The following is a 12223-nucleotide window of genomic DNA, read 5'->3' on the forward strand; positions in this document are numbered from 1 at the left end:
CCACAGGTTAGGGTTAGGGTTATCCACAGAAATGATTTAGGGTTAGGGTTAGGGTTCATCCCAGGATAGGTTAGGGTTAGGGTTAGGGTTATCCACAGGTTAGGGTTAGGGTTATCCACAGAAATGATTTAGGGTTAGGGTTAGGGTTATCCACAGGTTAGGGTTAGGGTTAGCCACAGAAATGATTTAGGGTTAGGTTTAGGGTTGGGAGTTAGGGTTGGGATTATTCAAAGGATACGTTAGGATTAGGGTTAGGGGTTAGGGTTATTCAAAGGATACGTTAGGATTAGGGTTAGGGTTAGGGTTATTCACAGGATAGGTTAGGGTTAGGGTTAGCCACAGGACATGACTTAGATTAGGGTTAGGGTTATCCACAGGTTAGGGTTAGGGTTAGCCACAGAAATGATTTAGGGTTAGGGTTAGGGTTAGGGTTATCCACAGGTTAGGGTTAGGGTTATCCACAGAAATGAGTTAGGGTTAGGGTTAGGGTTATCCACAGGTTAGGGTTAGGGTTAGCCACAGAAATGATTTAGGGTTAGGGTTAGGGTTCATCCCAGGATAGGTTAGGGTTAGGGTTAGGGGTATGGTTAGGGTTAGGGTTATTCACAGGATAGGTTAGGGTTAGGGATTAGGGGTAGGGTTAGGGTTAGGGTTATTCACAGGATAGGTTAGGGTTAGGGTTAGGGTTAGCCACAGGAAATGACTTAGATTAGAGTTAGGGTTATTCACAGGATAGGTTAGGGTTAGCCACAGAAATGATTTAGGGTTAGGGTTAGGGTTCATCCCAGGATAGGTTAGGGTTAGGGTTAGGGTTATCCACAGGTTAGGGTTAGGGTTAGCCACAGAAATGATTTAGGGTTAGGGTTAGGGTTCATCCCAGGCTAGGTTAGGGTTAGGGTTAGCCACAGGAAATGATTTAGATTAGGGTTAGGGTTATTCACAGGATAGGTTAGGGTTAGCCACAGAAATGATTTAGGGTTAGGGTTAGGGTTATCCACAGGTTAGGGTTAGGGTTATCCACAGAAATGATTTAGGGTTAGGGTTAGGGTTAGGGTTATCCACAGGTTAGGGTTAGGGTTAGCCACAGAAATGATTTAGGGTTAGGGTTAGGGTTCATCCCAGGATAGGTTAGGGTTAGGGTTAGGGGTATGGTTAGGGTTAGGGTTATTCACAGGATAGGTTAGGGTTAGGGATTAGGGTTAGGGTTAGGGTTATTCACAGGATAGGTTAGGGTTAGCCACAGCCCCTAACCCTAACCCTAACCTTGATCTTAATCTTATAATGTTTTATAATCCTAAATCTAATCCTGATCATGTCCTGTGGCTAAGAGTGTCCTATGGTTAGGGTTAGGTTTATGGTTGTCAAAACATGTCACAGAATAGCAACACATCAGAAGAAATCATGAAACTGTCACAGTATGGTAAAGCATGATTGAGTTTTATTTATATATTACTGAATCACAACAGAAGTTATCACAAGGCACTTTTCATGTAGAGCAGGTATATGCCATAGTCTTTATAGTATAAGACCCAATCATTCCCATAATAAGCAAGCACACAGCAACAATGGAAAGGAAAAACTTCCTTTTAAGAGGCAGAACACAGAGACATAAAGTAGTATCAGTAATAAGAAAAGTAGTAATATAAATTAGAGTTACATTTGTTGTTAAGAATACAATGTATACTAGTGATACTAATAGTAGTATCGATACTAGAAGTACTGCTATAATTTCTCAGTATACAGCAAACATTGAGCAGGGATGTCGAAACAGAAGCAGATGTGCCTTCACAGCATCAGACGAAGAAATACCTGCAGGAAGTGATGAGAGGAGAAGCGGAATTAAAGAAGATACCATGAAAATTATATCAGAAATCTCATACAAACATCAGCAAAATTACTATAAAAGAATCATGAATTTAATTACAAACAATATATAATATGGCAACAAAAAAAAATGATGAAAATAACATTATATGATGTAAAAAACAAAAAAATGTCAGTGCATTGTTAGGTGTCCAAAATGGTAAAAAAAATGTCATAGTATGACATCAAAAAATATCATAGTATAGTATGGTGTCAAAAACGTTCAAAAAATGTCATAGTATAGTATGGTGTCCAAAATGGTCAAAAAATGTCATAGTATGACGTCCAAAATGGTCAAAAAATGTCATTGTATAGTATGGTGTCAAAAACGGTTAAAAAATGTCATAGCATAGTATGATGTCAAAAAACATAAAAAAATGTCATAGTATAGTATGGTGTCAAAAACGGTCAAAAAATGTCATAGTATGATGTCAAAAATGGTCAAAAAATGTCATTGTATAGTATGACATCAAAAAACATCATAGTATAGTATGGTGTCAAAAACGTTTGAAAAATGTCATAGTATAGTATGGTGTCAAAAACTGTCATAGTATAGTATGACGTCAAAAACGGTCAAAAAATATCAAAGTATAGTAAGCTGTCCAAAATGGTCAAAAAATGTCATAGTATAGTATTACGTCAAAAATTGTCAAACAATATCATAGTATAGTATTATGTCAAAAACCCTCAAAAAATATCACAGTATAGTATGGTATCAAAAATCGTCAAAAAATATAGTATAGTATGGTGTCCAAAATGATCAAAAAATGTCATAGTATAGTATGATGTCAAAAAACAAAAAAAAAATCATAGTATAGTATGGTGTCAAAAACGGTCAAAAAATGTCATTGTATAGTTTGACATCAAAAAACATTTAAAAAAATCATAGTATAGTATGGTGTCCAAACTGGTCAAAAACGTTCAAAAAATGTCATAGTATAGTATGGTGTCAAAAATCGTCAAAAAATGTCATAGTATGACATCCAAAATGGTCAAAAAATGTCATTGTATAGTATGACATCAAAAAACATCATAGTATAGTATGGTGTCAAAAACGTTTAAAAAATGTCATAGTACAGTATGACGTCAAAAACCCTCAAAAAATACCACAGTATAGTATGGTGTCAAAAACAGTCAAAAAATGTCACAGTATAGTATGACGTCAAAAATGGTCAAAAAATGTATGACATCAAAAAACATCAAAAAATATCAGTATAGTATGATGTCAAAAAACATCAAAAAATGTCACAGTATAGTATTACGTCAAAAAACATAAAAAAAATGTCACAGTATAGTATTACATCAAAAATGGTCAAAAAATGTCATAGTATAGTATGGTGTCCAAAATGGTCAAAAAATGTCATAGTATAGTATGATGTCAAAAAACATCAAAAAATGTCACAGTATAGTATTACGTCAAAAAACATAAAAAAATGTCACAGTATAGTATTACATCAAAAACCCTCAAAAAATGTCATAGTATAGTATGGTGTCCAAAATGGTCAAAAAATGTCATAGTATAGTATGATGTCAAAAAACATCAAAAAATGTCATAGTATAGTATGATGTCAAAAAACATCAAAAAATGTCATAGTATAGTATGATGTCAAAAACGGTCAAAAAATGTCATAGTATATTATGGTGTCCAAAATTGTCAAAAAATGTCATAGTATAGTATGACGTCAAAAAACGGTCAAAAAATGTCATTGTATAGTATGACATCAAAAAACATAAAAAAATATCATAGTATAGTATGGTGTCAAAAATCGTCAAAAAATGTCATAGTATGACGTCCAAAATGGTCAAAAAATGTCATTGTATAGTATGGTGTCAAAAACGTTTGAAAAATGTCATAGTATAGTATGGTGTCAAAAACTGTCATAGTATAGTATGACGTCAAAAACGGTCAAAAAATATCAAAGTATAGTAAGCTGTCCAAAATGGTCAAAAAATGTCATAGTATAGTATTATGTCAAAAATTGTCAAAAAATATCATAGTATAGTATGGTGTCCAAAATGATCAAAAAATGTCATTGTATAGTATGACATCAAAAAACATAAAAAAAAATCATAGTATAGTATGGTGTCCAAACTGGTCAAAAACGTTCAAAAAATGTCATAGTATAGTATGGTGTCAAAAATTGTCAAAAAATGTCATAGTATGACATCCAAAATGGTCAAAAAATGTCATTGTATAGTATGACATCAAAAAACATCATAGTATAGTATGGTGTCAAAAACGTTTAAAAAATGTCATAGTACAGTATGACGTCAAAAACCCTCAAAAAATACCACAGTATAGTATGACGTCCAAAATGGTCAAAAAATATCATAGTATAGTATGATGTCAAAAAACATCAAAAAATATCATAGTATAGTATGACGTCAAAAATGGTCAAAAAATGTATGACATCAAAAAACATCAAAAAATATCAGTATAGTATGGTGTCAAAAACGTTCAAAATATGTCATAGTATATTATGGTGTCAAAAACGGTCAAAAAATGTCATAGTATAGTATGATGTCAAAAAACATCAAAAAATGTCATAGTATAGTATGATGTCAAAAACGGTCAAAAAATGTCATAGTATATTATGGTGTCCAAAATTGTCAAAAAATGTCATAGTATAGTATGATGTCAAAAACGGTCAAAAAATGTCATTGTATAGTATTACATCAAAAATGGTCAAAAAATGTCATAGTATAGTATGGTGTCCAAAATGGTCAAAAAATGTCATAGTATAGTATGATGTCAAAAAACATCAAAAAATGTCACAGTATAGTATTACGTCAAAAAACATAAAAAAATGTCACAGTATAGTATTACATCAAAAACCCTCAAAAAATGTCATAGTATAGTATGGTGTCCAAAATGGTCAAAAAATGTCATAGTATAGTATGATGTCAAAAAACATCAAAAATGTCATAGTATAGTATGATGTCAAAAAACATCAAAAAATGTCATAGTATAGTATGATGTCAAAAACGGTCAAAAAATGTCATAGTATATTATGGTGTCCAAAATTGTCAAAAAATGTCATAGTATAGTATGATGTCAAAAACGGTCAAAAAATGTCATTGTATAGTATGACATCAAAAAACATAAAAAAATATCATAGTATAGTATGGTGTCAAAAATCGTCAAAAAATGTCATAGTATGACGTCCAAAATGGTCAAAAAATGTCATTGTATAGTATGGTGTCAAAAACGTTTGAAAAATGTCATAGTATAGTATGGTGTCAAAAACTGTCATAGTATAGTATGACGTCAAAAACGGTCAAAAAATATCAAAAGTATAGTAAGCTGTCCAAAATGGTCAAAAATTGTCATAGTATAGTATTATGTCAAAAATTGTCAAAAAATATCATAGTATAGTATTATGTCAAAAACCCTCAAAAAATATCACAGTATAGTATGGTATCAAAAATCGTCAAAAAATATCATAGTATAGTATGGTGTCCAAAATGATCAAAAAATGTCATTGTATAGTATGACATCAAAAAACATAAAAAAAAATCATAGTATAGTATGGTGTCCAAACTGGTCAAAAACGTTCAAAAAATGTCATAGTATAGTATGGTGTCAAAAATTGTCAAAAAATGTCATAGTATGACATCCAAAATGGTCAAAAAATGTCATTGTATAGTATGACATCAAAAAACATCATAGTATAGTATGGTGTCAAAAACGTTTAAAAAATGTCATAGTACAGTATGACGTCAAAAACCCTCAAAAACATCATAGTATAGTATGGTGTCAAAAACGTTTAAAAAATGTCATAGTACAGTATGACGTCCAAAATGGTCAAAAAATATCATAGTATAGTATGATGTCAAAAAACATCAAAAAATATCATAGTATAGTATGACGTCAAAAATGGTCAAAAAATGTATGACATCAAAAAACATCAAAAAATATCAGTATAGTATGGTGTCAAAAACGTTCAAAATATGTCATAGTATAGTATGGTGTCAAAAATCGTCAAAAAATGTCATAGTATGACGTCCAAAATGGTCAAAAAATGTCATTGTATAGTATGGTGTCAAAAACGTTTGAAAAATGTCATAGTATAGTATGGTGTCAAAAACTGTCATAGTATAGTATGACGTCAAAAACGGTCAAAAAATATCAAAGTATAGTAAGCTGTCCAAAATGGTCAAAAAATGTCATAGTATAGTATTATGTCAAAAATTGTCAAAAAATATCATAGTATAGTATGGTGTCCAAAATGATCAAAAAATGTCATTGTATAGTATGACATCAAAAAACATAAAAAAAAATCATAGTATAGTATGGTGTCCAAACTGGTCAAAAACGTTCAAAAAATGTCATAGTATAGTATGGTGTCAAAAATTGTCAAAAAATGTCATAGTATGACATCCAAAATGGTCAAAAAATGTCATTGTATAGTATGACATCAAAAAACATCATAGTATAGTATGGTGTCAAAAACGTTTAAAAAAATGTCATAGTACAGTATGACGTCAAAAACCCTCAAAAAATACCACAGTATAGTATGACGTCCAAAATGGTCAAAAAATATCATAGTATAGTATGATGTCAAAAAACATCAAAAAATATCATAGTATAGTATGACGTCAAAAATGGTCAAAAAATGTATGACATCAAAAAACATCAAAAAATATCAGTATAGTATGGTGTCAAAAACGTTCAAAATATGTCATAGTATATTATGGTGTCAAAAACGGTCAAAAAATGTCATAGTATAGTATGATGTCAAAAAACATCAAAAAATGTCATAGTATAGTATGATGTCAAAAACGGTCAAAAAATGTCATAGTATATTATGGTGTCCAAAATTGTCAAAAAATGTCATAGTATAGTATGATGTCAAAAACGGTCAAAAAATGTCATTGTATAGTATTACATCAAAAATGGTCAAAAAATGTCATAGTATAGTATGGTGTCCAAAATGGTCAAAAAATGTCATAGTATAGTATGATGTCAAAAAACATCAAAAAATGTCACAGTATAGTATTACGTCAAAAAACATAAAAAAATGTCACAGTATAGTATTACATCAAAAACCCTCAAAAAATGTCATAGTATAGTATGGTGTCCAAAATGGTCAAAAAATGTCATAGTATAGTATGATGTCAAAAAACATCAAAAAATGTCATAGTATAGTATGATGTCAAAAAACATCAAAAAATGTCATAGTATAGTATGATGTCAAAAACGGTCAAAAAATGTCATAGTATATTATGGTGTCCAAAATTGTCAAAAAATGTCATAGTATAGTATGATGTCAAAAACGGTCAAAAAATGTCATTGTATAGTATGACATCAAAAAACATAAAAAAATATCATAGTATAGTATGGTGTCAAAAATCGTCAAAAAATGTCATAGTATGACGTCCAAAATGGTCAAAAAATGTCATTGTATAGTATGGTGTCAAAAACGTTTGAAAAATGTCATAGTATAGTATGGTGTCAAAAACTGTCATAGTATAGTATGACGTCAAAAACGGTCAAAAAATATCAAAGTATAGTAAGCTGTCCAAAATGGTCAAAAATTGTCATAGTATAGTATTATGTCAAAAATTGTCAAAAAATATCATAGTATAGTATTATGTCAAAAACCCTCAAAAAATATCACAGTATAGTATGGTATCAAAAATCGTCAAAAAATATCATAGTATAGTATGGTGTCCAAAATGATCAAAAAATGTCATTGTATAGTATGACATCAAAAAACATAAAAAAAAATCATAGTATAGTATGGTGTCCAAACTGGTCAAAAACGTTCAAAAAATGTCATAGTATAGTATGGTGTCAAAAATTGTCAAAAAATGTCATAGTATGACATCCAAAATGGTCAAAAAATGTCATTGTATAGTATGACATCAAAAAACATCATAGTATAGTATGGTGTCAAAAACGTTTAAAAAATGTCATAGTACAGTATGACGTCAAAAACCCTCAAAAAACATCATAGTATAGTATGGTGTCAAAAACGTTTAAAAAATGTCATAGTACAGTATGACGTCCAAAATGGTCAAAAAAATATCATAGTATAGTATGATGTCAAAAAACATCAAAAAATATCATAGTATAGTATGACGTCAAAAATGGTCAAAAAATGTATGACATCAAAAAACATCAAAAATATCAGTATAGTATGGTGTCAAAAACGTTCAAAATATGTCATAGTATATTATGGTGTCAAAAACGGTCAAAAAATGTCAGTATATTATGGTGTCAAAAACGGTCAAAAAATGTCATAGTATAGTATGATGTCAAAAAACATCAAAAAATGTCACAGTATAGTATTATGTCAAAAAACATCAAAAAATCACAGTATAGTATTACATCAAAAATGGTCAAAAAATGTCATAGTATAGTATGACGTCAAAAACGGTCAAAAAATGTCATAGTATAATATGGTGTCAAAAACCCTCAAAAAATGTCATAGTATAGTATGGTGTCCAAAATGGTCAAAAAATGTCATAGTATAGTATGATGTCAAAAAACATCAAAAAATGTCATTGTATAGTATGACATCAAAAAACATAAAAAAATATCATAGTATAGTATGGTGTCAAAAATCGTCAAAAAATGTCATAGTATAGTATGACGTCAAAAACGGTCAAAAATGTCATAGTATAGTATTATGTCAAAAATTGTCAAAAAATATCATAGTATAGTATTATGTCAAAAACCCTCAAAAAATATCACAGTATAGTATGGTATCAAAAATCGTCAAAAAATATCATAGTATAGTATGGTGTCCAAAATGATCAAAAAATGTCATAGTATAGTATGATGTCAAAAAACAAAAAAAAATCATAGTATAGTATGGTGTCAAAAACGGTCAAAAAATGTCATTGTATAGTATGACATCAAAAAACATTTAAAAAATCATAGTATAGTATGGTGTCCAAACTGGTCAAAAACGTTCAAAAAATGTCATAGTATAGTATGATGTCAAAAAACATCAAAAAATGTCACAGTATAGTATTATGTCAAAAAACATCAAAAAATCACAGTATAGTATTACATCAAAAATGGTCAAAAAATGTCATAGTATAGTATGACGTCAAAAACGGTCAAAAAATGTCATAGTATAATATGGTGTCAAAAATCGTCTAAAAATATCAGTATAGTATGGTGTCGAAAACAGTCAAAAAATGTCATAGTATAGTATGGTGTCAAAAATCGTCAAAAAATGCCATCGTATTTTAAGGTGTCAAAAATGTAATGAAAATGTCACAGTATGGCATGGCCTCAAAACAGACAAAAAGTGTCATAACATAGTAATGCGACAAAAATGTGTTTTCTTGTCTGTAGAGATTTGCAGGGACTTAAGTGAGGGCTAGGGTTGAAAAGTACTTTTTGTGTGCAAGGTGACACAGTGATAAGTTCTATACTCTAGACTGAGATAAGCAATCAGTCTACTCAGCAAAGCAGTGGTCTAGTGGAAAGTCCATGTGGAAAATGTCCACGATCTAGTAATGTCAGGTGCCTAAGGGGAAAATTACACTGGAAAGTATTGAATAACCAATGTAAAATCAATGATTTTTATGACTCTTAACAGTAGAAAGACCATTATTGAAGGCTAATTTTAGAAAACTGGTTGATTAAAAAAGACAACTGGAATTTGCTTTGTTACTGTTCACATACAAGGTTGAATGATATATTGAACTGTTGGTTGTTTTTAGAATCCATATCACAAATCACCTATTACAGAAGTTTGTCAACCAGCAACAGAAAAATTCTTACATTCAATTTGTTCTGAATAAAACCACTCAACTAGCTTGAAATAAAGCACTGGTACAAAGAACTTTTATAGGCAAAATAACTACAGAGAAAGTGAGTCGGTGGGTAACTGTTGCTGCAAGTTACTATATAAAGATAACTGAACTATTTCACATCAGCCACCGTCCACTGACTACAGCACAGTCCTGATTATGAATGTCTGTGTCTGTCATTCACTCTCATGATGGATAAAATATAATGAGCAATCTTCATGTGTGGGGAAAATGTCTATTTGTCCATAAGTCTTTTATTCTTACATGAACATTTCATAAGTGTCTTCATAATTTAGTTTAAAATCTCAGAAATCCAGTTTTTCAGGCAGCAGGTGTGATGTTTAATCTGATAAGGTAATCAAAAAACCATTTCAGTATTACTGAAACATTAGAAACACTGATAACTTTACCTTTATCATTAAAAGCAGGACAGCAGTTGTGTAACTTCTGTGGTTGCTTCAAACGAGTGTCTGCAGAGGAGGTGATCAGGTCATGTGATACTTCCAACTGTAAACAATAAAAAAAAAAATCACATTCAACAAGCTGGAGTATCTACAGGTGCAGCTGCAGAACATTTACCCTGTACATCAACTTCCATCTAAACTTTACCAAGGGGAAAACAAACGTATGGGGGAAGTTTTCAGATAATGTAACATGAAGGATTGTTCAAAGAAATGTTTTTCCAACACAAACAAGAGCTTCAAAGGTAAAATACCTTCCAAAGATTTCACTCTACCAACAATTTAGAAACATTATCATTTATGTGGCGACTGACCAGACAAAACCCACAACATTTATCAACGTGAAACCACTCCTGAAAAACCAACAAAGGTCTGTGCTACTACATTATCTGATGAGCACCGTCAGAGACTGTGGGAAGATGAGAACAGGGCAGGTCAAATCCATTCACTACCAGTGCTTATTTTACCAGTATTGTTTGGTATGACTCGCAGTCCCAGTCACTTCATCACCTAACATATTTTGCTTTTCTGCTTTCATACTGATATTAATATGTAAATATATTTATGATAATGCGTCCTGATGTGATGTGAAAATGCAGATTTTACCAACACCACAACACCCCCAGTAGATGCTGTGTCTACCCTGACAGGTGTGGTACACAGGTGAACATGTTACCTGACTGTCCCTGTGTCCACATCATCTACACACAGTCACAACAGTGAGAGTCGGGGAAGGTCATGATGGAAACAGCAGGTTTAACATCAGCTGACTCACAACAACAAACAACAACAAACAGCAACAGCAGAGAGCAGTCTGGTCAAAAAGTTCCTCTAACTCCGGCCCAGTCATTCTACATGTTACTGACACGAATGTTAACCTAACAGGGTTAACTCAACTGGCAAATGCCAGCTTAGCTTGTTAGCTACAGAGGTCGGGACTCGGGAGTGTAGCACACTTGATGCTAACGGGATTAACTAAAAAACAAACTTTACATGTACAGTACAGTACATGTACATTACAGCGTGCTCTAGCTTTTGTATCTTAACTCTGTTTGTTGTACTCACCCGAAATTAGACTCAGATGAGTAAACACCGAACCACATTTGTCCTCAGCCGCCATTTTTCCGTGATGCACCTTGACCTGCGGTCACGTGAACAGGTTATCCTCCAATCCGGGCGGCTGTGATTCTGTGTTGTCACAACAACAACTATGGTCACATTGTAAATTCTCAAGTGATTCCAGGAACAATCATGAAATGAATATTTAATTCAGCAGCTGTAAGTATGTAAAATATATTTACTTTGCTTAATAAAATGATTTGTTTACTAGTTACAGAGAAACTCAACTCAAAAGTAAGACACTTGTGATGATTGACCACTAGGAGGCGCAATGTTTTATTCTCAGGATATTTATTTTAATTCAAGAAATAATTGTATCATGAACAGTTAATCTTTGTTAAAGGTGTTTAATAGAGTTATGTGCTCATAGCTACATTATGTGTTACTGAGCAGGTCTTCTCTCTGTGTTAGTAGAGGAAAATATTAATCATATTTTATTACATTTACAAACATTTCTCATATTTTAATAAATTATTACAAATAGTAAATAATAAAAAAGTACACAGCTATTTTAATAAATTCCTAAATTATTTTTGACAAATTAACAAAATTAATAAATTGTTATTTCAATAAATTAGTAAATACTAATTGGTTTATAGCAAGAAAAAAAAATCACACACCCCTATTTCCAAATCCCTAATTACAAAGTTTTGACAGTGTTGTGGCCAGTTATCTTTGAAAAAGTTGACACTATAGTTTTGGGCCCCAGCCATTGTTTTTGGTGACTGTGACAGGCAGCAGGTCAAGGTTTGGAGTGGAAAAATGTCAAAATTTCAGGTCCAAACATGCCCCTGAGTGACTTTGAGGTGAAAAATTTGGACCTTTTGGAGTACAGCACTACACTGAGCACTGTGGGAACATGAGAAGCCTGTTCACCAGCTCCACTAATTTCAGCCTGTGTGTGTGTGTGTGTCACAGTAGTCTTTTTGAATTAATGCAGCTGTATTTTCTGATCAGGTCTTTGACAGATAGGGTCTATACTACTACTAATACTACTGCTACTACTG

At 31.8% G+C, this 12223-nt stretch overlaps 1 long non-coding RNA gene across 1 annotated transcript; it reads right to left on the reverse strand.

Moving 5' to 3' along the window:
- Positions 1–1421: 1421 nt before the first annotated feature.
- Positions 1422–10150, reverse strand: LOC127139350 (uncharacterized). Its single transcript, XR_007809548.1, has 2 exons — positions 10047–10150; positions 1422–1809 (listed from the first exon to the last, which is right to left on the reverse strand). It is a non-coding gene; the product is annotated as an uncharacterized LOC127139350 (long non-coding RNA).
- Positions 10151–12223: the final 2073 nt, after the last annotated feature.

The sequence above is a fragment of the Lates calcarifer genome, unplaced genomic scaffold (assembly GCF_001640805.2).
Source record: "Lates calcarifer isolate ASB-BC8 unplaced genomic scaffold, TLL_Latcal_v3 _unitig_1433_quiver_2864, whole genome shotgun sequence".
In the NCBI taxonomy this organism is placed as follows: domain Eukaryota; kingdom Metazoa; phylum Chordata; class Actinopteri; family Centropomidae; genus Lates; species Lates calcarifer.